We start from the raw sequence: 21,983 nt of genomic DNA on the forward strand, positions 1-21,983 counted from the left end.
CTTTATGCACAAAATATGCTCACAAACATACGGATTGAAAAACAAGAACAACAAGGAAACATCCTCATCTTTTGTATAAGCAGTGGACTTCCAAAAATAGCGGCTTTTCTTCAGGTGAGGAAAGTACACGGTGGGCGACAACAAGTTTCAGTGGGCACTTTTCTGGACACGCTTTGGAATATAACCTGAACTAGTATAAATAATCACATCAGCCTCTGATTAGTCATGGGTGGAGGTCGTCGGCCAGGCTTTCACATCAACACTTGTTTGGTCCCAAGCAAAATTCCAAAGCCAAGCTGAATAAGGCTTTTTCCGAGATCAGTCATCACATTCTTCCATTTCCCAGTACATGAGGACACCAAACACCAGCGTCACACTGGACAAAAAATTTGGGTTTCCACTGTGGAGAGCTATTTTAATTTCCTTCTTAAACTTCGGTTCTAATGACACTTTATGTGCACCTTCGTCGAGTTTTTGGACCCGAGATAAATAACTCTTTGTGATGTCACACAGTGAGACTTTGCTACTTGTGGTGCATTGGTGAGACTACAATTCAAGCCTGAATTGAGCCCTGGGATGCATAAGTCTTACCTGGTCATCTAAAATCTGACCATGGAATAAAAACTATGTCTCTGTAGGCCTTCCACCTTCCAGTGGTCACCAACACTGGCTGGACTGGGTTGAAGTGGCATCGTTTTGTTTTCTCTGCAGTTCTTCCTGAAGAGTCCTGGCTTGCCAAACTTTCAGCAGTTAGAAGGTACAGCTCAAAAGTCCTGGATTTTGCAGACCTGTAATTCAATCACTAATGCCTTTGTTTATCTCTTGCTTTTTCCTCCTTTCCCATGCCTCATTGTGGGCCCTGCTTTAAAGGTCCAAGAATGCCACCCACAATTTTTCTACAGTGGTATCTTTTACCATAGTCTGCTTTTGTAGTTATCTTCTGAGTTAACGTTTGAGTAATAAACTTGCCTATTAAGATTACCTGTATTTTGTTTAAATCAGGAGATAGAGATGATTGTTTCACAAAATCCACAGAATCCTCTCTCAGCCTTTTCATAAAGTTTGAAATATTTATATGTGATTTTTATTTCAATATAACCAGTATGGATCAATTAAGAGGTTTGATTCCAGGTCCTTGGAAGCTTTTTAACATTCACATTAGAAAGTCTTTTTGTTTCCACTCATCCATAAAATCAGCAGGTATTTAGTTATGGTTTTTAATGGGCACCATCTCCCTTCTTATTGGAAATGGGGCTTCTGTCTCCTTTCCCATATTTTTTTTTTGCACTGGTTTTGTTCTTTGCCTGCCTATATTAAACATGCTATTAGTCTCTGAAACTCTCTGTTGCCTGTGTGGCTTCCTGTTGCTCAGCAGTACTTAAGATTTGGCTTAGGAATGACATAACATGTTGCCACGTAGGACCAAACACTTGGATAACATTTTGGAAAGCCTGTCTGTATGCATCTGGGTTATCAGTATGCTTTTCTAGGTCCCAATCTATCTGTTTAAAGCCTTATAATAAAAAGAGAACCAGGAATTTAGATACACCACGTTTATTAGGCATTTTCTTTAGGGGTAACGGTTTAATGGAGGGTTGCTTGGGAGAATTGAAGAAGATAAGGATGATAAAGTGACTAGAGGAGTCTCTGGATAGGGGACACAAGAAAAGCTGGAACATCTGGAAGATTCTTCTGACGGTTTCCTGGGAGTTTGTTTCTCTGACTTTTGAGAATTGTTCACTATAGACATGTCTGATATGCTAAGAAGGCATGGTCAATATTACAGTGCTTACAAATATCTAGGTTGTTTGCAGGACAAAGAAAGTACCTCAGGCAATTTGCCTTCCCACTTACAGAAAATATCTAGGTGTTGGATAACATTGAGAGAGAAACATTAGGAAGATAGGATGGATTCTTGCTAAAACTACTTTGAACAAAGAAACAGGCTAAAATACCAGTCTGCAGGCAGATTTTTAAAAAACCTGCAGAAACCTTCAGTCTACTCATGTAAAGGAACAAAGCCTAAGAAACAAATATTTTTGCATTTTTTTGTTACCTAAATTATGCCAACAGATAATCTGACAAAAGAAGAATGTTCTACATAAAAGTACTTTTCTTCTTAGATAACGCACATACTTCAAGAAAACAGTCTCTATTCCTTTTACACAAGGGGCTTCTATGTGCTTCAAAGAGCACTTTTCTTCTTCGTTTTCTTTTTTCTAGATATGCTTTCCACTGTGAGCTGAGCCACTATAAATTTTTACTTCAGCTAAATTTCAGTCCTGGGTCAAGGTTCTGACTCGAGCCAACTAGTAGTTTTTCAAGACTAGTAAGCACACTCTTTTCTTAATTCATAAAATCAGCAGAACCTGCCTTAGAGAGAGAAATACATCTCTCTCCTATCTGTGCTGCCAACAGTCACTTTTTTCCCTCTTAAGTTTTCAATCTGACTTCACTACAGTGAAGAAAAAAAAAGTCTAATGATACCTCAAAATAGCAGACAGATATATATAGTGGTACATCCACGTGACTGCAAAAGTGTTCATTAGAACACACTGAAGACCACTGGGTAAACTAAATAGAGACTATTTTCTGGAAGAGAAGTGTTTTTATGCAGAATATTCTTCTTTTATCACATTATCTGTAGGCATATTTTAGGCCAAAAAAATACAAAAGAGTTTATTTATAAAGCTTTGTTCTTTATATGAGTGGACTGCAGGTTTGTGCAGGTTTTTTTTTTTTTTTTTAATTTGCATGCAGCCTGATATTTCAGTCTGTCTCTTTGCTTAAAGTAGTTTTAGCAAGAATCCAGCCTATCTACTTAAGTTTTCTCTCTCAATACCATCCAACATCTAGACATTTTCTGCAATTGAGAAGGCAATTTGTCTGTGGTACCATATATGCCAGATTTCTTTGTTCTGCAAAAAACCCAGATATTTCTAAACACTGTAATGTTGATCATGCCTTCTTAGCACATCAGACTTGTCTATAGTGAACAATTCTCAGCAATCAGAGAAACAAACCCCCAGGAAACCCTCAAAAGAAACTTCCAGATGTTCCCGCTTTTCTTCTGTCCCCTATCCAGAGACTTCTCTAGTCAGTTTATCATCCTCAGTTTCCTCAATTCTCCCAACTACCCTCCATTAAACTGCTACCCATAAAGAAAATGATCAAAAAACAGGTTGCCTCTAAATTCCTGATTCTCTTTATATTACAAGACTTTAAACCGATAGATTGGGACCTAGAATAGTATTGTGATAACCCAGATAGAGAGAGGCTTTCCAAAATATATACACACATATATAGAGAGAGCATACACATATACTTATAAATACACACACGCTTATATACACGTGTGTTTATGTGTGTATATATACACATGTGTAATATATATACACAGACATATGTGTGTATATATATATATGTATATACATACATATAGACATACAATCTATATAATTATATACCAGAGTGTATAGTTATACATACATAAACTCTGGGTATTACATATATATGTATTACATACATATATATGCACAGATACATATGTGCCTGTAAGTGTATATGTATATATACACACACACAAACATATATACATATATAAACCCATTTGCATATACATGTATGTGTATGTATACACACATATACATGTGTGTACATGTGTATATACACTTATGTGTATATACACATAGATAAATATGAATATATATGTATATGTGTATATATACACATACACACACTTATGTGTGTGTATATATATACATACACACACTTATGTGTGTGAGTATATATACACACATACACACACTTATGTGTGTGTGTATATACACACTTATGTGTGTGTATATACACATATGCACACATACGAATTTTTGTATATATATCTATTTTATACACACATATATAATATCCAGAGTTTATGTACATATACCTGTACACCCTGGTATGTGTTTATAAATGTATGTATATATACACATATCATACATGTGTATGTGTATATATATGTGTGTGTACATACACACAGACAATATTAAAGATTAAGTAGCGTTAACACAAGTGTAAAGTTTCAGCAAAATTTTAGTATGTAAAAACAGACCACTTTGCCAGCAAATTGATACATGATTTGAGAGCTATTCATGTGCAGATTAAATCAATGGGTGCATTAGAGCAGGGTCTGCCATTCCTCGCAGCCATCCCAAGTGATTCACCATTCATAGTACTAGATTTTAAAGATTATTTCCTTATTATACCCTTACATGGGAAGGATAAGCAAAGTTTTGCACCAAAGCATCCTCACCAGTCCTATGCTATTTCAGCATTTTGTAGGACTGTCCTTAAAGGAGCCTCAGAAAATATTTCCTGCGGCCCACATCATTCATTATATGGATGAAATTCTTTTAGCTGCTCCAATGGAAGAGTTATTACACCAAATGTTGAGAGAAGCAAAACAGGAGGAAATCTCAAAACAGTTCAAGAAAAGGTAGAAACAACCACTTCATACCAATACTTAGGCACTACTGTTACTGAAAAAATGTTCAACCTCAGAAAGTCGTCCTCCGTAGGGACAGATTACAAGCTTTCCATGATTTCCAACAACTATTAGGAGATATAAATTGGCTGTGCCCAACCCTAGGTATTGTTACTCATCAACTCAAACACTCAGACCCTCCAAGGAAATTCTTCATTAGGAGCAATGGGCTTAGGAGACAAACCAGTTGTTCCAGCAACTTACTAAGGAGGCAGAAGCTGAGTTACAGCCTGTAGTGCAGATTCTTCAGCAAACACAGGCCTCCCAGCTACAGCCATGAAACATTTTGGTTCTCTTTATTCCTTCTAGCCCCCAGTCTCCAACAGGACTTTTAGGCCAGATCATAGAAAAATATGAGAAATTCAATCAGAGAGTAAAATCTCTGCAAGTTTATCTTTCTTTAACTACTCAATTTATAACAAGGGGTAGGGATAGATCAAACTCACTTAAGAGATATGATCCAGACAGAATTACTTTTCTCCTTTTAGAGCCAGTCTAAAAGTGTGAGGAAAAATGTTGGATTCCCAACAACAGGTTGCAGCATGGGAAATGTTGACTGTGTGGCAAATTGCTCTTTCAGATTATGTAGGAATAATACATAAGGATTATCCCTCAGACAAAATTTTGCCATTTTACAAGTTCAACCTTTCATCTTCCCTGTGATTACTCCTCGCAAGCCCATTTCAGACAGCCAGACCTATTTTACTGATGGCTCTTCCAAAGGTCGCAAAGCTACTTATGGTGTAAGCATACTCATACAATAAAAAAACCCAGAGTTTCAGCTCAATGCTCAGAACTAATGGCAGTTATTCAGGTTTTAGAGCTCACTGCTTTATCTCTTATTAACATTCTCTGTGATTCAGCCTATGTTGTAAATGTAGCCAGTCACATTCGGACTGCCACTATTAAAAGCACCCTAGAACTGAAGCTGTTTAACTTGTTTCTAATACTTCAACAGGCTGTTTGCTCTTGTGCTGCTTTTTATATTTCTCATATTTCCTCTCTCACACAACTACCTACACCACTATTTCTAGGTAATAATAGAGCCAATAAGTTGATTTGTTCTGCATTTCAACAAGCTCAAACTTCTCCTGTATTACTGCATCAAAACTCTGTCTTGACTCGTATGCTTCATTTGCCTAACAGCCAGGCTGCAGCCTATACAAGCCTGTCCTACTTGCCAGCACGTCACTGGAGTCACGCCCATAGAAGGCTGTAACCTATGAGATTTAGCTTCAAATGAAATCTGGCAGATGGATGTTACTCACAAAGCTGCCATTGGCAAGCTCTCCTTTGATCATGTGACTACAGACATTTACTCTCATATGCGACATGCTACATGCAAACCAGGTCAGACAGCTTGTTATGTACATTGACATTGTCTGTCATCATTTGCTCATATAGTGAGTTCCTAAAGAATTACAAACTGACAATGGACACGCTTATGTTATTTATGTTTTTTAAAATTTTTTACAGATGTGGTCAAGCATTCATAAAACAGGAATTCCTTACAACGCCCAAGGACAAGGAATTATAGAATGGACAAATTGAACATTACAATGCGTGCTGAAAAAAAACAGAAAGGGGAAACAGGAGACCAGTTACCACCTCAAACAAAATACATTTACTTTTACTTTAATTTTATTTTTCACTTATTTAGTTAAATTTTTTGACTCCTGGCACAGATAGTAAGACTACAGCAGAATGACACTGGTAAATGTTATAGGGAAAAAGGAAAGTATACACAAATATATTATGAAAATCCCCCTAAGAACGATGAAAAGGCTCAGTAACTTCACTGATGTAGGGATGAGGGTATGTTTGTGTTTTCACAAGAGACGGATAAACTGTGTGGGTGCCCTCAATGTGTTTGCGACCATGTAAATGGAGACTGGAAAGAACCATGGATCCCAACTATGGATCTGGCTTCTCCATTACAAGCCATGAGTCTCTTGAAACTGCTAGAGCATCAGGGTCAGGGAAACACCCCTGACTTCAAGTTTATGGCCATGTTACCTGTAACATCCTGTGCAGTAGGTTTTCCTTGTGCAGAGACAAAAACATACAGGGCATATGTTTCCAATACCCCAGTATTATGGAGTGTCATTTGGAGTGAAATTCCCCCTGACATCTATCATGATCATGGAGGATGGGAACCAGGACCCCTAACACCCCCTGACAAAGAGTAATTAGACCCTCAGAGCAATGATTATCAATTATGCTGCACCATTGGAGGGACTTCCTGTATGCATCACCCAGGTACATCACTCAACTGCAGTGGCCTACAAATTAATTCCAAGTATGGTTGAGTTACCATGGAAAAATCATGTACCTATTAGGCCTTAGCTCTGTTAACATTACTGGTGTAGCTACTAATCACTCCCAGCCGCATCCCCCAAATTGTATTAATTATACAGAATGGGCTCTCTTGGAGAATTCTTACCACCCTCCTTGGACCCAGTGTCTTGCCCCCCTAGCTAGACAACAGTTCATGCTATTGGTAGACATTATTTTCTGGGTCCCTGTCATCATTTAGATGGGAGAGAGGAGAATCCAACCTAGTGGCATAATCTTCACTGACACTGGTCAGCATCTCTTCACTACACTGAGCTCGAATTCAATTCCAATCTGCAACAAGGTTCGCTTAGCATGGAACAGGCTTTAGCCCACTTTTGCCTCAATGGTATTATCAAGGAAAGAGATGTCCAATTCAGGAGTCGATAGGGAATGCAGCACTCCACTAAATGAATGGCAGCATTTGTGTTGGAACACTATCTAATTATAGTAATTGTGCTGAATACAGTTTTAATGTTACCTCTGTAGAAAATATTACCACTTAATTTACAATTTGTGTTTTTAAACTTATGTTTTTCTAGCAGCAAAAAGGAGCAAATCCAGGTAAGTGATGCACAATTGACTTGCGATTCCTGTCAACTGTATTATTCCCTTAATCATAGCACAGCACAAACATACAACATATCCACACTAGTAATTCTAGGTCACAATTCCAGATTATGGATTCTTGTAAATCTGTCTGAGCCTTGTGTGGCCACCTCTGGTTTCCATTTTTTAAAACTTTTTCTTACTCAGCTTACTCATTGTGTTTGTAGAGCCTTAGGCATGAAAATTTTTGTGAAAATCTCCTTAGGAATGCTAATAACTTCTGTTGTGGTGTCCTTGGTAGCAATTCACAGCTCCATTCAAGCAGCTCAATATGTGGAAAATTGGATGTGTACAGCCAAACAGGCATGGATGCTTAAACATAAACAACACTGAGATATACACGGAAGCAGCAATGTTAAAGACCGCAGTTCTGTGGCTAGGAAAACAAGAACAAACTTGTAGTTGCAGAAGCAATTGCATTGTCATTTTAAGCATACTTATATTTGTGTATCCAATTTGGAATAAAACAAAAAATATCCATGGAAACTTGTAAAGGCCCATTTACAGGGGGCTTTCACATCCAATGTTACTTTTGATATTAATGATTTACAAAGTAAAATTCTTAACTTGAATAAGCATAATCAAGTATTTGGGCCATGACTGAAAACACAGGCAGAATTCCAGCAAGGTTTAGAGAGCCTTAATCTTTGGACCTCCTCCAAACCTCACCTCAATGTCTTTTCTGTGATTATCAGGTAATGTTATTATGTCTCTGTTTTATGCTTATTGTCTGCAAAAGCAGCTGGACCACCAAACAGCAATTGAGAGCTGCACAGCCTGCAATCACCTTTACTCAATTATTGAAAAAACAAAATGGAGATGTTGGAGGCCAAAAGAGTGAGGGTTGTGACCAACTCAGTAATGACTGGAGGGTCTATGAGCAGAGAGCAAACTGTTCTCATGAAAGCAGCATGTTGATAACCTGACCCACGATGTCTGGTTCCAGAAGGAGTACTGAGGGCAGTCATGCCCAAGGCACAGTATTTCTTGTGGTTATATATAGGAACATCTGAAGTCTGTAGTATAAAGAAAGCAGTTATGTGAGCCTGTGATAAATCAAGCAGCTGACCAACAATTACATTTCCTCCCTGTTCATTCTGCCTAATAAATATGAAGGCCTGTAGAAGCTCAGTGACTTTGCTGACTAGAAGCAATGAGCACCCTGACCCCTCTTTTAAAACAAATATTTTTTGTCTTTGTCTTCATTTCTGCATTCATTCCCCTCATTTCATCCCACAGTAACTGACTGCCACAATGTCTGTATAAAAAATACAAAAAAAAAAAAAATAAGTGGGCTTGTTGGCAGGCACATGTAATCGAAGCTACTCAGGAAACTGAGGCAGGAGAATCCCTTCAACCTAGTAGACAAAGGTTGCAGTGGGCTGAAATCACACCTTTGCACCCCAGACTGGGTGACGGGGTGTGACTCCATCTCAAAAAAAAAGCAGAAAACAAAAAAGAAGAAACAAGACAAAACAAACAAAAAATATGTTCTGGTTAAGAGAACAAAAAAAAAAAACAAGGTGCAGGCTGAGAAAAATTTAGGAAACACATCTGAAAAGTGAGTTTTATGCAAAATGTACAAAGAAATAAGATGACCAATTTAATGATAGAGACCTGAGTAGACACCGCACCAAAAAAGATATGAATATGGAAAATTTGGCACACAAAATACTGCTTGCTGAGCCCCTGTTACTTCCTCTGAAGGCTGAGGCTCCAGCCATTTTGTGAGGAGCAAGAGTGGCTGCCAGAGTGGCTGTGGCTCCAAAGATCATCCCCACCTACCCCAGCTCTACCCTTCCTCTGGGTTCCAAAGATTCCTCAGCCATTGTGCATGCTCACCAGGAAAGAGCCAGAAGCTGGATATTTTATTTCTCAACTTTTATTAAAATTCTGGATGCCAACAGGTATCCTTTGCTTAGAAATTTTATTTTTATCCTAATAACCTTGAGGCACTGGCAAGTATTAAGAAAGATGGTTTTCAACTTACAGTTGTCTCCATAAAGAAATAAAAGAATTGACATGGCCAGGCATGGTGGCTCACCCCTGTAATCCCAGCACTTTGGGAGGTAGAGCCAGGTGGATGTCCTTAGGTCAGGTGTTTGAGATCATCCTGGTCAACATGGTGAAAAAAGCTCTCTACCAAAAATACAAATGTTAGCCATCAGTGGCAGCTGGGTCTGTAATCCCAGATCCTCAGGAAGCTGAGAGGAGAATCGCATGAATCCAGAAAGCTGAGGTTACCAGAGCTGAGATCACATCATTGCACTCCAGCTATGGGAACAGAGGAAGACTCCATCCCCCCCAAAAAAAAGGGAAAAAAAGGATTCAGTTACCCTTTTAGGCAGTTATTTTAGAATGCTTTGTACAATGCATTACTATTTTGGTATTCTCAAGACAGAAAACTCAGTAACAGTATTAAGTAAATCCAAATAGCAAGTCATTACAAATTCATGGGATTAATTTCATCTGGCACACTTTCTGGCTTTTATCATTTAAAATGTGTTATGCTGAAGTAATCAAACATTTTACCTGTGATCTCTAAATGCAAAAAGAAACAACAGTTAGTGAACTAAATGAATCTCAGTCTTCAAATTTGATTCTGATGCAGTGGAAGGTTTTACAGTTGTTTTAGTGGGCAGGTAGTAAGTTGATAAGGAGTGTGCAATGATGGAAAGAAGTGCAAATGGGCCAGATGAGAGGGGACTCATTCTGCTTGATGAGATCATGCTGGGCGTGTCGAAGAGTCATGAGTGTGTACACTGGCATGAATAAATAAATACGCTTCTACTCATGATAGGGAGGAGCATCTTCTTTCATCACACATGCAACTATTTTAGGACGATTCAGAGGAAGCTTTTATTGTAAGTGGAAAAACATACAAAAACAAATGTACCAATTCAAACATTTTTGAGTGTGTAATTTGGAAGCATTAACTATGTTCAAATTGTGCAACCATCACCACCATTTCACAATCTCACCAGCAATGTACAAGGGTTCCAATTTCTCCACATACTCTCAAACTTTTCCTTAAAAACAATCAAAAATTCCAATGGGGAGAAAGTGGTAATCTCATTGTGGTTTAGGTATTCAAGTATTAAGTGGCTAGTGATTTTGAACATCCTTTCATGCACTTATTGGTTGTGGATATGTAAATGATTTCATGGCTTTATCACCGAATGAACACAAAACATAAGAAAATATAGCTCAATTGAACTTCATCAAAACTAAGCACTTTTGTATATTAAAGGACACTGTCAGTATAGGGGAAAGAAAACCAACAACATGGGACAAAATATTTGCAAGACATATATATGATATATATTCAAATCAACCACTTGGATCTCTTCCAAGTGCAATCTCCATTTTTTCTGACTCTAAAAGTTTTTAAATAAACATCCATATCTGCTGTGAAACTTTTCTCAGTCGCCTTTACTACTTTATTCCCCTCTGCCAAATTCTTTCATCTGAGGAGGGAAGAATTTAAATTACTGCAGACCATGATAGATATGATGCCAGTAACTCAGATAACCTCTACTGGTAACAGGTCGGGGAGCTGCTGGACACGGGGGCAGGAGTATGTGTGTAGTGTGTGGTTGGCCTAGCCCCAGGCAGTTCTGGACTGTGGAGGGACCAGAACCCCATGCAATAAACCCTCTGTGGAAAGAAAGCTGAGAATGCTGAGGAAGAAATTTTGTCCTTTTAATGAAGTAAAATTCCTTCACTTAATATGAAATTAATTGTTTCCTAATGAATTCCTTAGTGATCTTTAGTACATGCATATTTGTGAGCAACTACCACATCTTAGTTCCAAATTATTTTCATCATTCCAAAAGGAAATACCCCACTTATTAAGGAGCTCCTACCGAATCTGTACTCTTTCTGACACCAGCAACCAGTAATCTGCATTTTGCCTCTATGGATTTACTTATTCTAAATATTTATATAAATAAAATCATACACTAGGTGACTTTGGTGTTCAGCTTCTTTTTTTTTTTTTTTTTTTTTTTTTTTTTTTTTTTAATTTTTTAAAAATTTTATTTTTAATCAATACATAATTATACACATGTACATTTTGATGTTTCCATACAAACAAGATGTAGTGATCAGATCAGCCTAATTAGCATATCCATCATCTGAAACATTTATCCTTTGTGTTGGGGGTGTTCAATATCTTCTCTTCCAGCTATTTGAAAATGTTTTTTTTTTTTTTTTTTTTTCTTTTATTGTAATTATTATTATTATTATTATTATTATACTTTAGGTTTTATGGTACATGTGCCCAATGTGCAGTAAGTTACATATGTATACATGTGCCATGCTGGTGCACTGCACCCACCAACTCGTCATCTAGCATTAGGTATATCTCCCAATGTTATCCCTCCCCCCTCCCCCCAACCCACAACAGTCCCTGAAGTGTGATGTTCCCCTTCCTGTGTCCATGTGTTCTCATTGTTCAATTCCCACCTATGAGTGAGAATATGCGGTGTTTGGTTTTTTGTTCTTGCGATAGTTTACTGAGAATGATGATTTCCAATTTCATCCATGTCCCTACAAAGGACATGAACTCATCATTTCTTATGGCTGCATAGTATTCCATGGTGTATATGTGCCACATTTTCTTAATCCAGTCTATCATTGTTGGACATTTGGGTTGGTTCCAAGTCTTTGCTATTGTGAATAATGCCGCAATAAACATACGTGTGCATGTGTCTTTATAGCAGCATGATTTATAGTCCTTTGGGTATATACCCAGTAATGGGATGGCTGGGTCAAATGGAATTTCTAGTTCTAGATCCCTGAGGAATCGCCACACTGACTTCCACAAGGGTTGAACTAGTTTACAGTCCCACCAACAGTGTAAAAGTGTTCCTATTTCTCCACATCCTCTCCAGCACCTGTTGTTTCCTGACTTTTTAATGATCGCCATTCTAACTGGTGTGAGATGGTATCTCATTGTGGTTTTGATTTGCATTTCTCTGATGGCCAGTGATGGTGAGCATTTTTTCATGTGTCTTTTGGCTGCATAAATGTCTTCTTTTGAGAAGTGTCTGTTCATGTCCTTCGCCCACTTTTTGATGGGGTTGTTTGTTTTTTTCTTGTAAATTTGTTGGAGTTCATTGTAGATTCTGGATATTAGCCCTTTGTCAGATGAGTAGGTTGCGAAAATTTTCTCCCATTTTGTAGGTTGCCTGTTCACTCTGATGGTAGTTTCCTTTGCTGTGCAGAAGCTCTTTAGTTTAATTAGATCCCATTTGTCAATTTTGGCTTTTGTTGCCATTGCTTTTGGTGTTTTAGACATGAAGTCCTTGCCCATGCCTATGTCCTGAATGGTATTGCCTAGGTTTTCTTCTAGGGTTTTTATGGTTTTAGGTCTAACATTTAAGTCTTTAATCCATCTTGAATTGATTTTTGTATAAGGTGTAAGGAAGGGATCCAGTTTCAGCTTTCTACATATGGCTAGCCAGTTTTCCCAGCACCATTTATTAAATAGGGAATCCTTTCCCCATTTCTTGTTTTTCTCAGGTTTGTCAAAGATCAGATGGTTGTAGATATGTGGCATTATTTCTGACGGCTCTGTTCTGTTCCATTGATCTATATCTCTGTTTTGGTACCAGTACCATGCTGTTTTGGTTACTGTAGCCTTGTAGTATAGTTTGAAGTCAGGTAGCGTGATGCCTCCAGCTTTGTTCTTTTGGCTTAGGATTGACTTGGCGATGCGGGCTCTTTTTTGGTTCCATATGAACTTTAAAGTAGTTTTTTCCAATTCTGTGAAGAAAGTCATTGGTAGCTTGATGGGGATGGCATTGAATCTGTAAATTACCTTGGGAAGGATGGCCATTTTCATGATATTGATTCTTCCTACCCATGAGCATGGAATGTTCTTCCATTTGTTTGTATCCTCTTTTATTTCCTTAAGCAGTGGTTTGTAGTTCTCCTTGAAGAGGTCTTTGACATCCCTTGTAAGTTGGATTCCTAGGTATTTTATTCTCTTTGAAGCAATTGTGAATGGGAGTTCACTCATGATTTGGCTCTCTGTTTGTCTGTTATTGATGTATAAGAATGCTTGTGATTTTTGCACATTGATTTTGTATCCTGAGACTTTGCTGAAGTTGCTTATCAGCTTAAGGAGATTTTGGGCTGAGACAATGGGGTTTTCTAGATATACTATCATGTCATCTGCAAACAGGGACAATTTGACTTCCTCTTTTCCTAATTGAATACCCTTGATTTCCTTCTCCTGCCTAATTGCCCTGGCCAGAACTTCCAACACTATGTTGAATAGAAGTGGCGAGAGAGGGCATCCCTGTCTTGTGCCAGTTTTCAAAGGGAATGCTTTCAGTTTTTGCCCATTCAGTATGATATTGGCTGTGGGTTTGTCATAAATAGCTCTTATTATTTTGAGATACGTCCCATCAATTCCTAATTTATTGAGAGTTTTTAGCATGAAGGGTTGTTGAATTTTGTCAAAGGCCTTTTCTGCATCTATTGAGATAATCATGTGGTTTTTGTCTTTGGTTCTGTTTATATGCTGGATTACATTTATTGATTTGCGTATATTGAACCAGCCTTGCATCCCAGGGATGAAGCCCACTTGATCATGGTGGACAAGCTTTTTGATGTGCTGCTGGATTCTGTTTGCCAGTATTTTATTGAGGATTTTTGCATCAATGTTCATCAAGGATATTGGTCTAAAATTCTCTTTTTTTGTTGTGTCTCTGCCAGGCTTTGGTATCAGGATGATGCTGGCCTCATAAAATGAGTTAGGGAGGATTCCCTCTTTTTCTATTGATTGGAATAGTTTCAGAAGGAATGGTACCAGCTCCTCCTTGTACCTCTGATAGAATTCGGCTGTGAACCCATCTGGTCCTGGACTTTTTTTGGTTGGTAAGCTATTGATTATTGCCATAATTTCAGCTCCTGTTATTGGTCTATTCAGAGATTGAACTTCTTCTTGGTTTAGTCTTGGGAGGGTGTATGTGTTGAGGAATTTATCCATTTCTTCTAGATTTTCTAGTTTATTTGCATAGAGGTGTTTGTAATATTCTCTGATGGTAGTTTGTATTTCTGTGGGATCGGTGGTGATATCCCCTTTATCATTTTTTATTGCATCTATTTGATTCTTCTCTCTTTTTTTCTTTATTAATCTTGCTAGCGGTCTATCAATTTTGTTGATCCTTTCAAAAAACCAGCTCCTGGATTCATTTATTTTTTGAAGGGTTTTTTGTGTCTCTATTTCCTTCAGTTCTGCTCTGATTTTAGTTATTTCTTGCCTTCTGCTAGCTTTTGAATGTGTTTGCTCTTGCTTTTCTAGTTCTTTTAATTGTGATGTTAGGGTGTCAATTTTGGATCTTTCCTGCTTTCTCTTGTGGGCATTTAGTGCTATAAATTTCCCTCTACACACTGCTTTGAATGCATCCCAGAGATTCTGGTATGTTGTGTCTTGGTTCTCGTTGGTTTCAAAGAACATCTTTATTTCTGCCTTCATTTCGTTATGTACCCAGTAGTCATTCAGGAGCAGGTTGTTCAGTTTCCACGTAGTTGAGCGGTTTTGAGTGAGATTCTTAATCCTGAGTTCTAGCTTGATTGCACTGTGATCTGAGAGACAGTTTGTTACAATTTCTGTTCTTTTACATTTATTGAGGAGAGCTTTACTTCCAAGGATATGGTCAATTTTGGAATAGGTGTGGTGTGGTGCTGAAAAAAATGTATATTCTGTTGATTTGGGGTGGAGAGTTCTGTAGATGTCTATTAGGTCTGCTTGGTGCAGAGCTGAGTTCAATTCCTGGGTATCCTTGTTGACTTTCTGTCTCGTTGATCTGTCTAATGTTGACAGTGGGGTGTTAAAGTCTCCCATTATTAATGTGTGGGAGTCTAAGTCTCTTTGTAGGTCACTCAGGACTTGCTTTATGAATCTGGGTGCTCCTGTATTGGGTGCATATATATTTAGGATAGTTAGCTCTTCTTGTTGAATTAATCCCTTTACCATTATGTAATGGCCTTCTTTGTCTCTTTTGATCTTTGTTGGTTTAAAGTCTGTTTTATCAGAGACTAGGATTGCAACCCCTGCCTTTTTTTGTTTTCCATTTGCTTGGTAGATCTTCCGCCATCCTTTTATTTTGAGCCTATGTGTGTCTCTGCACGTGAGATGGGTTTCCTGAATACAGCACACTGATGGGTCTTGAGTCTTTATCCAATTTGCCAGTCTGTGTCTTTTAATTGGACCATTTAGTCCATTTACATTTAAAGTTAATATTGTTATGTGTGAATTTGATCCTGTCATTATGATGTTAGCTCGATGTTTTGCTCGTTAGTTGATGCAGTCTCTTCCTAGTCTCAATGGTCTTTACATTTCGGTATGATTTTGCAGTGGCTGGTACCGGTTGTGCCTTTCCATGTTTAGCGCTTCCTTCAAGAGCTCTTTTAGGGCAGGCCTGGTGGTGACAAAATCTCTCAGCATTTGCTTGTCTGTAAAGTATTTTATTTCTCCTTCACTTATGAAGCTTAGTTTGGCAGGATATGAAATTCTAGGTTGAAAATTCTTTTCTTTAAGAATGTTGAATATTGGCCCCCACTCTCTTCTGGCTTGTAGGGTTTCTGCCGAGAGATCCGCTGTTAGTCTGATGGGCTTCCCTTTGATGGTAACCCGTCCTTTCTCTCTGGCTGCCCTTAACATTTTTTCCTTCATTTCAACTTTGGTGAATCTGACAATTATGTGTCTTGGAGTTGCTCTTCTCGAAGAGTATCTTTGTGGCGTTCTCTGTATTTCCTGAATCTGAATGTTGGCCTGCCTTGCTAGATTGGGGAAGTTCTCCTGGATAATATCCTGCAGAGTGTTTTCCAACTTGTTTCCATTCTCCCCATCACTTTCAGGTACACCAATCAGACGTAGATTTGGTCTTTTCACATAGTCCCACATTTCTTGGAGGCTTTGCTCGTTTCTTTTTATTCTTTTTTCTCTAAACTTCCCTTCTCGCTTCATTTCATTCATTTCATCTTCCAGGGCTGATACCCTTTCTTCCATTTGATCGCATCGGCTCCTGAGGCTTCTGCATTCTTCACGTAGTTCTCGAGCCTTGGTTTTCAGCTCCATCAGCTCCTTTAAGCACTTCTCTGTATTGGTTATTCTAGTTATACATTCTTCTAAATTTTTTTCAAAGTTTTCAACTTCTTTGCCTTTGGATTGAATATCCTCCCGTAGCTCGGAGTAATTTGATCGTCTGAAGCCTTCTTCTCTCAGCTCGTCAAAGTCATTCTCCGTCCAGCTTTGTTCCGTTGCTGGTGAGGAACTGCGTTCCTTTGGAGGAGGAGAGGTACTCTGGTTTTTAGAGTTTCCAGTTTTTCTGCTCTGTTTTTTCCCCATCTTTGTGGTTTTATCTACTTTTGGTCTTTGATGATGGTGATGTACAGATGGGTTTTTGGTGTGGATGTCCTTTCTGTTAGTTTTCCTTCTAACAGACAGAACCCTCAGCTGCAGGTCTATTGGAGTACCTGGCCGGCCGTGTGAGGTGTCAGTCTGCCCCTGCTGGGGGGTGCCTCCCAGTTAGGCTGCTCGGGGGTCAGGGGTCAGGGACCCACTTGAGGAGGCAGTCAGCCCGTTCTCAGATCTCCAGCTGCATGCTGGGAGAACCACTGCTCTCCTCACAGCTGTCAGACAGGGACATTTAAGTCTGCAGAGGTTACTGCTGTCTTTTTGTTTGTCTGTGCCCTGCCCCCAGAGGTGGAGCCTACAGAGGCAGGCAGGCAGGCCTCCTTGAGCTGTGGTGGGCTCCACCCAGTTCAAGCTTCCAGGCTGCTTTGTTTACCTAAGCGAGCCTGGGCAATGGCGGGCGCCCCTCCCCCAGCCTCGCTGCCGACTTGCTGCTTGATCTCAGACTGCTGTGCTAGCAATCAGCGAGACTCCGTGGGCGTAGGACCCTCTGAGCCAGGTGCGGGCTATACTCTCCTGGGGCACCGTTTCCTAAGCCCGTCGGAAAAGCACAGTATTCGGGTGGGAGTGGCCCGATTTTCCAGGTGCCCTCTGTCACCTCTGGAAGGGGAACTCCCTGACCCCTTGCGCTTCCCGAGTGAGGCAATGCCTCGCCCCTGCTTCGGCTGGCGCACGGTGCGCTCACCCACTGACCTGCGCCCACTGTCTGGCACTCCCTAGTGAGATGAACACGGTACCTCAGATGGAAATGCAGAAATCACCCGTCTTCTGCGTCGCTCGCGCTGGGAGCTGTAGACCGGAGCTGTTCCTATTCGGCCATCTTGGCTCCTCCCCCCCGGTGTTCAGCTTCTTGAGCCAAAATCCTTTTGAAGTTTCTTCACATTGTGGCATTAGAGCTGTGAACCATTTCACAGCTGAATATTAAGCCATTCTATGGACATACTACATTTTGCTTCTAACTTTTTGTTGGTGGACATTTATTTGATGTGTTTCCAGATTTCAGTTATTGTGAATGCTGCTATGAACACATGTATACATGATTTTGTTTGAATACCTCTTTTACATATTTTGTGTATACAGCTTGGAGTGGATGTTGTGGTTTCTACAGTAATTTTATATTTAGCTTTTGCACAACCACCAAATTACTTTCCACAGCAGCTGCAGCAATTTTCTTTCACATTTTCCCACTTCCACTTCAACGATTGTTAGCTGTTTTTTTTTTTTTTTTTGCAATTATAATGGGTGTGAAGAGGTATCTTACTGTAGTTTTGACTTGCATTTCCCCTAGGTTAAAATGGGCAGGAGACATAAGAATTGGAGGAGCAAGAGGAAGTCTGAGGACAGCCATGTGGAGAGGATAGGCAAGCTCCAAGGGAGACAGTGCCTGTGGCAAATTCTGCCCGGTCTCAGTTTCAGCAGTGAATGGAAAGTGAGCGCATGATTGTAGTGTGGATTTTCTCACAATCTAGCTATTTCAGATAGGAGAGTTTGTGATTTGGGGTACTGCACCCCCTCTTCTCACAGGTCCCCTATAATTCAGTCTTCACTAGGCACCTGCCTGGGGCCAACCTGGTCTCAGCTCCAAGACAAAAGAGACCCTCATGCCCTGGGAACCTGATCCTGGTGGTCACTAATGGACACAGGCCTGGAGGGAGGAGCACATCCCATATGTGCTACAACAGAGACTGTAAAGTCCAGAAGTGGACACTACATTTAGCCCAGTCACCCCAGCCCACATGAACCTAGCTCACCTCTCACGGGCCTCAGCCTCCCTCTGTGAGAAAGGAACTGCCACAACCATCAATCTCAACAGCCTTTTCAGGATTTGATAGGCCAAACAACTTGGAATTCTGCTGATTTTAAATACTGCTGTCATTCCAGATCTCACACAACCCTAGCGCCAGTGACTGGATTCAGAGTTGGCAAGTTGCTATCTCCTGCTGGTGTGGGAGAATGTGTCAACTCAGTCTCCACTTCTGGCTGGTACACAGAGTGCTTCACCACCAGCATTTAATTATTTCTACCTTTACCTCTAAGGTTTGCCAATATCTGTCTGTGGTGTAAGCTGTCACCAACTTCCCTTCCTTTGGGCCTTTCACAGACTACCTCAAACACCTGCCACTCTCAAACACAAGCTAATGTGGATTTGGTTAGCTCTGGGTTGACATTTTGAAAAACTTCGGCCTCAGAAGGCAACTTCCTTTGGCTCCAAATCTATCAGGCTGTACAATGAGCATTAAGACGGCCCTGAGCTTAGGCCCAGAAAAGTTCTGGGTGCAAGGCTCAGTCCTCCCTTCTGCAAAAAGGAGTGATGACATAATACACCAGCCAGCTGCCCAGTGCCTTCTGTAACCCTAAAATTAATCATAACTTTAACCTTAACCCAACTTCTACCCCAATCCTAACCTAGAATCCCTAACACTAACAGCAACTCTAAGCCACAAACTTGACCCCAACATCAACCCTATGCCTAGCCACTCACCAAAACTTAAACCCCAAAACAAATCCCAATTCTAAATCCTAAATCTAATAGCTAAACCTGAATTTGACCCTGACCCTGAAAATAACCCTAACCCAAGGGTAAAGCAAACATTACAGAAACCTGAACTTAAGCTCTAAGCCTAAAATCTTAACCCTAAAACCCTAAGACAAAAACACTAACCCTAAACAAGAAACCCTATCTCTGACCCTCAAAAGCTAATGTTAACCCTAACACTAACCACAACCCCTAAATCTAACCCAAAATTTGAGCTCCTAAATCTGCTTTTTGAACATGAACATAACATTCACATTAAGTCCAATACTAACCCCTAACCTGAATGCTAAAACTCTTATTACAACCCTAACACTACACCTACACCACACCTAAACCTAGCTGTTACATAAAACCCAAATCCTAATCCTAACATTAATCTTTAGGTCAACCCTAACCGTATGCCTAATCCTAACCCCTGACCCTCAGCCTGACTGCTAACATTAACTCTTACCCTAATGTGTTACTGCAATCTGTATCCTAATGCTCACCCTAACACTAATTATAACCAATAATTCTAATCTCAACTGTAATCATAATAATAAACATAACTTTAACCCCTTAATCTAAATTTAAATACTAACCATAACTATAAGCCTACAGCTTAATCTACTCTCACCCCAACCCTAAAAATAATATTAAACAATAATTCCAATCTTAATCCTAACTCTAACACTGTGCCCTATCTATAACACCAACTAACTGACTCAAAACCACTAAACTCCAGCCTAATGCTAACCCCTAACACTAATTCTATATCTTAAAGCTAACTCTAACCCTGAATTTTTACCCATACGCTGTGACTCTAAACCTAAAACTTACTCTATCTGATAACTTAATTTAATCCTTACCCTAAATACTAACTCTAACACTTAACCCTAAATCTAACCTTGAAAACCTAACCCAAAGCCAATCCCTTATTTTTAAATGTAATCCTAATGCTAACAATAAAAGAGGGAAAAACTACACCTAACCATAAACTCAATGCATAACCCTAACAATAACACTAATCCTAACTGTAAAAGCATGAAACCTGAACTTTAACATCAAAACCAACCTAACTCTAAACCCATCAGCAAAAATAAGCCTAAACCATAACTCTAAACCTAAAGCCTAAAAACATAACTATAGTCTTAATCCTTAACCATAAACTTTAACTATAACCTGTAACCCTATCCGTAAACCAAAATCCTAACCCTCAATGTTAAACTAAACCTTAGTCCCTAACTGTAACACTAACACGAACGCTAATCCCCAACACTAGTCCTAAACCCTAACACTAACTGAAAACTCAATTCCTAATCCCTACCCAAAATCATAACCCGAACTTCGACACTAACACCAACCCCAAATGTATGCCCTAACAGTAAGCCTAACACTAAGCCTAACCCTTACCACAGTACCTGACCCTTGTAAACTTAACTTAACCCTACCCCTACATGAACACCAAGCCCAAACATAAACATAAACCTTACCTTACACTAAACAGGGAATCCTAAGCCCAAATCCTAACATTGATTATAACACTAACCATAAACAATGCCCTAAACTTTAGCCAAACCCTAAACGCTAACTCTAACACTAACACCTAATCCCAAGTCCTACTCTAACCCTAACACTAACCCTAAGCCTAGTCTTTAGCCAAACACTTTCACCATCATCCTAACCCTAACTCAGCCACAACCAGGCACCCAATCTTAAACCATAAACTAACAATAAACCCTAATCCTAAATTGTAACACTAAACCAAACATTTTAATCATAATCCGAACACTAAACATAACACTTACCCTACTTTTAACCCTCATCCTGAATCCCAACCCTAACCCTAACCCAAACCCTAATCTGAACCCTTATATTACCAACTAAACCTAACCCTAATTCTAACTATAAATCCTGAAATCCCAAAACACTGAAGGTAGTTTAACTGCATCCCATAACTCTAAAACTTACAATAACACTAACCCTAATACCCTTATCCTAACAGTAAAAGTAATATAATTCTAACATAATCTTAGCCTTAGCACTAAACCTAAAAATAACTCTTATCCTAAACACTGAACCTAATCATAACCTTAACCCTAAATTAGAAACCCTAACCCTTAACACTAACCCTAGCCCTAAAGCAAAATCTGTAACCCTAATTAAACCTAAACCCTAAACGTAAACATAATCTTAGCCCCTAAATCTAGAAAAACCTTAATACTAACACTAACCATAAATGCTAACCCCTAACCTTAACACTAAACAGAACCCTAACACTAAACCCTAACCCTAATCCTAAACTCTAAATTGAACCCTAAGTGTTGCCCTAATCGTGACCACTAACCTCAACCTCAACACAAACTCAGCCTTAACAGTCATGCTAAACTTAAATCCAAAGCCCTAACTATATGCCCAGCCCTATCACTAACATCTAACCATAAATGTTGAACACTATCCTTTACAATAATCCTAAACCTTAACCCAGAACCCTGAACTCTAACCCTACATGTAACCCTAAGCCCTGTCTTAATGCTAAATGCCAACCCAAAAACTGAAATGCTCTA

At 39.3% G+C, this 21,983-nt stretch overlaps 1 long non-coding RNA gene across 1 annotated transcript; it reads left to right on the forward strand.

Moving 5' to 3' along the window:
• Positions 1 to 550: 550 nt before the first annotated feature.
• Positions 551 to 6,160, forward strand: LOC129053473 (uncharacterized). Its single transcript, XR_008518295.1, has 3 exons — positions 551 to 757; positions 5,675 to 5,878; positions 6,005 to 6,160. It is a non-coding gene; the product is annotated as an uncharacterized LOC129053473 (long non-coding RNA).
• Positions 6,161 to 21,983: the final 15,823 nt, after the last annotated feature.

This window comes from Pongo abelii, chromosome Y (genome assembly GCF_028885655.2).
Source record: "Pongo abelii isolate AG06213 chromosome Y, NHGRI_mPonAbe1-v2.0_pri, whole genome shotgun sequence".
Taxonomy (NCBI): Eukaryota; Metazoa; Chordata; class Mammalia; order Primates; family Hominidae; genus Pongo; species Pongo abelii.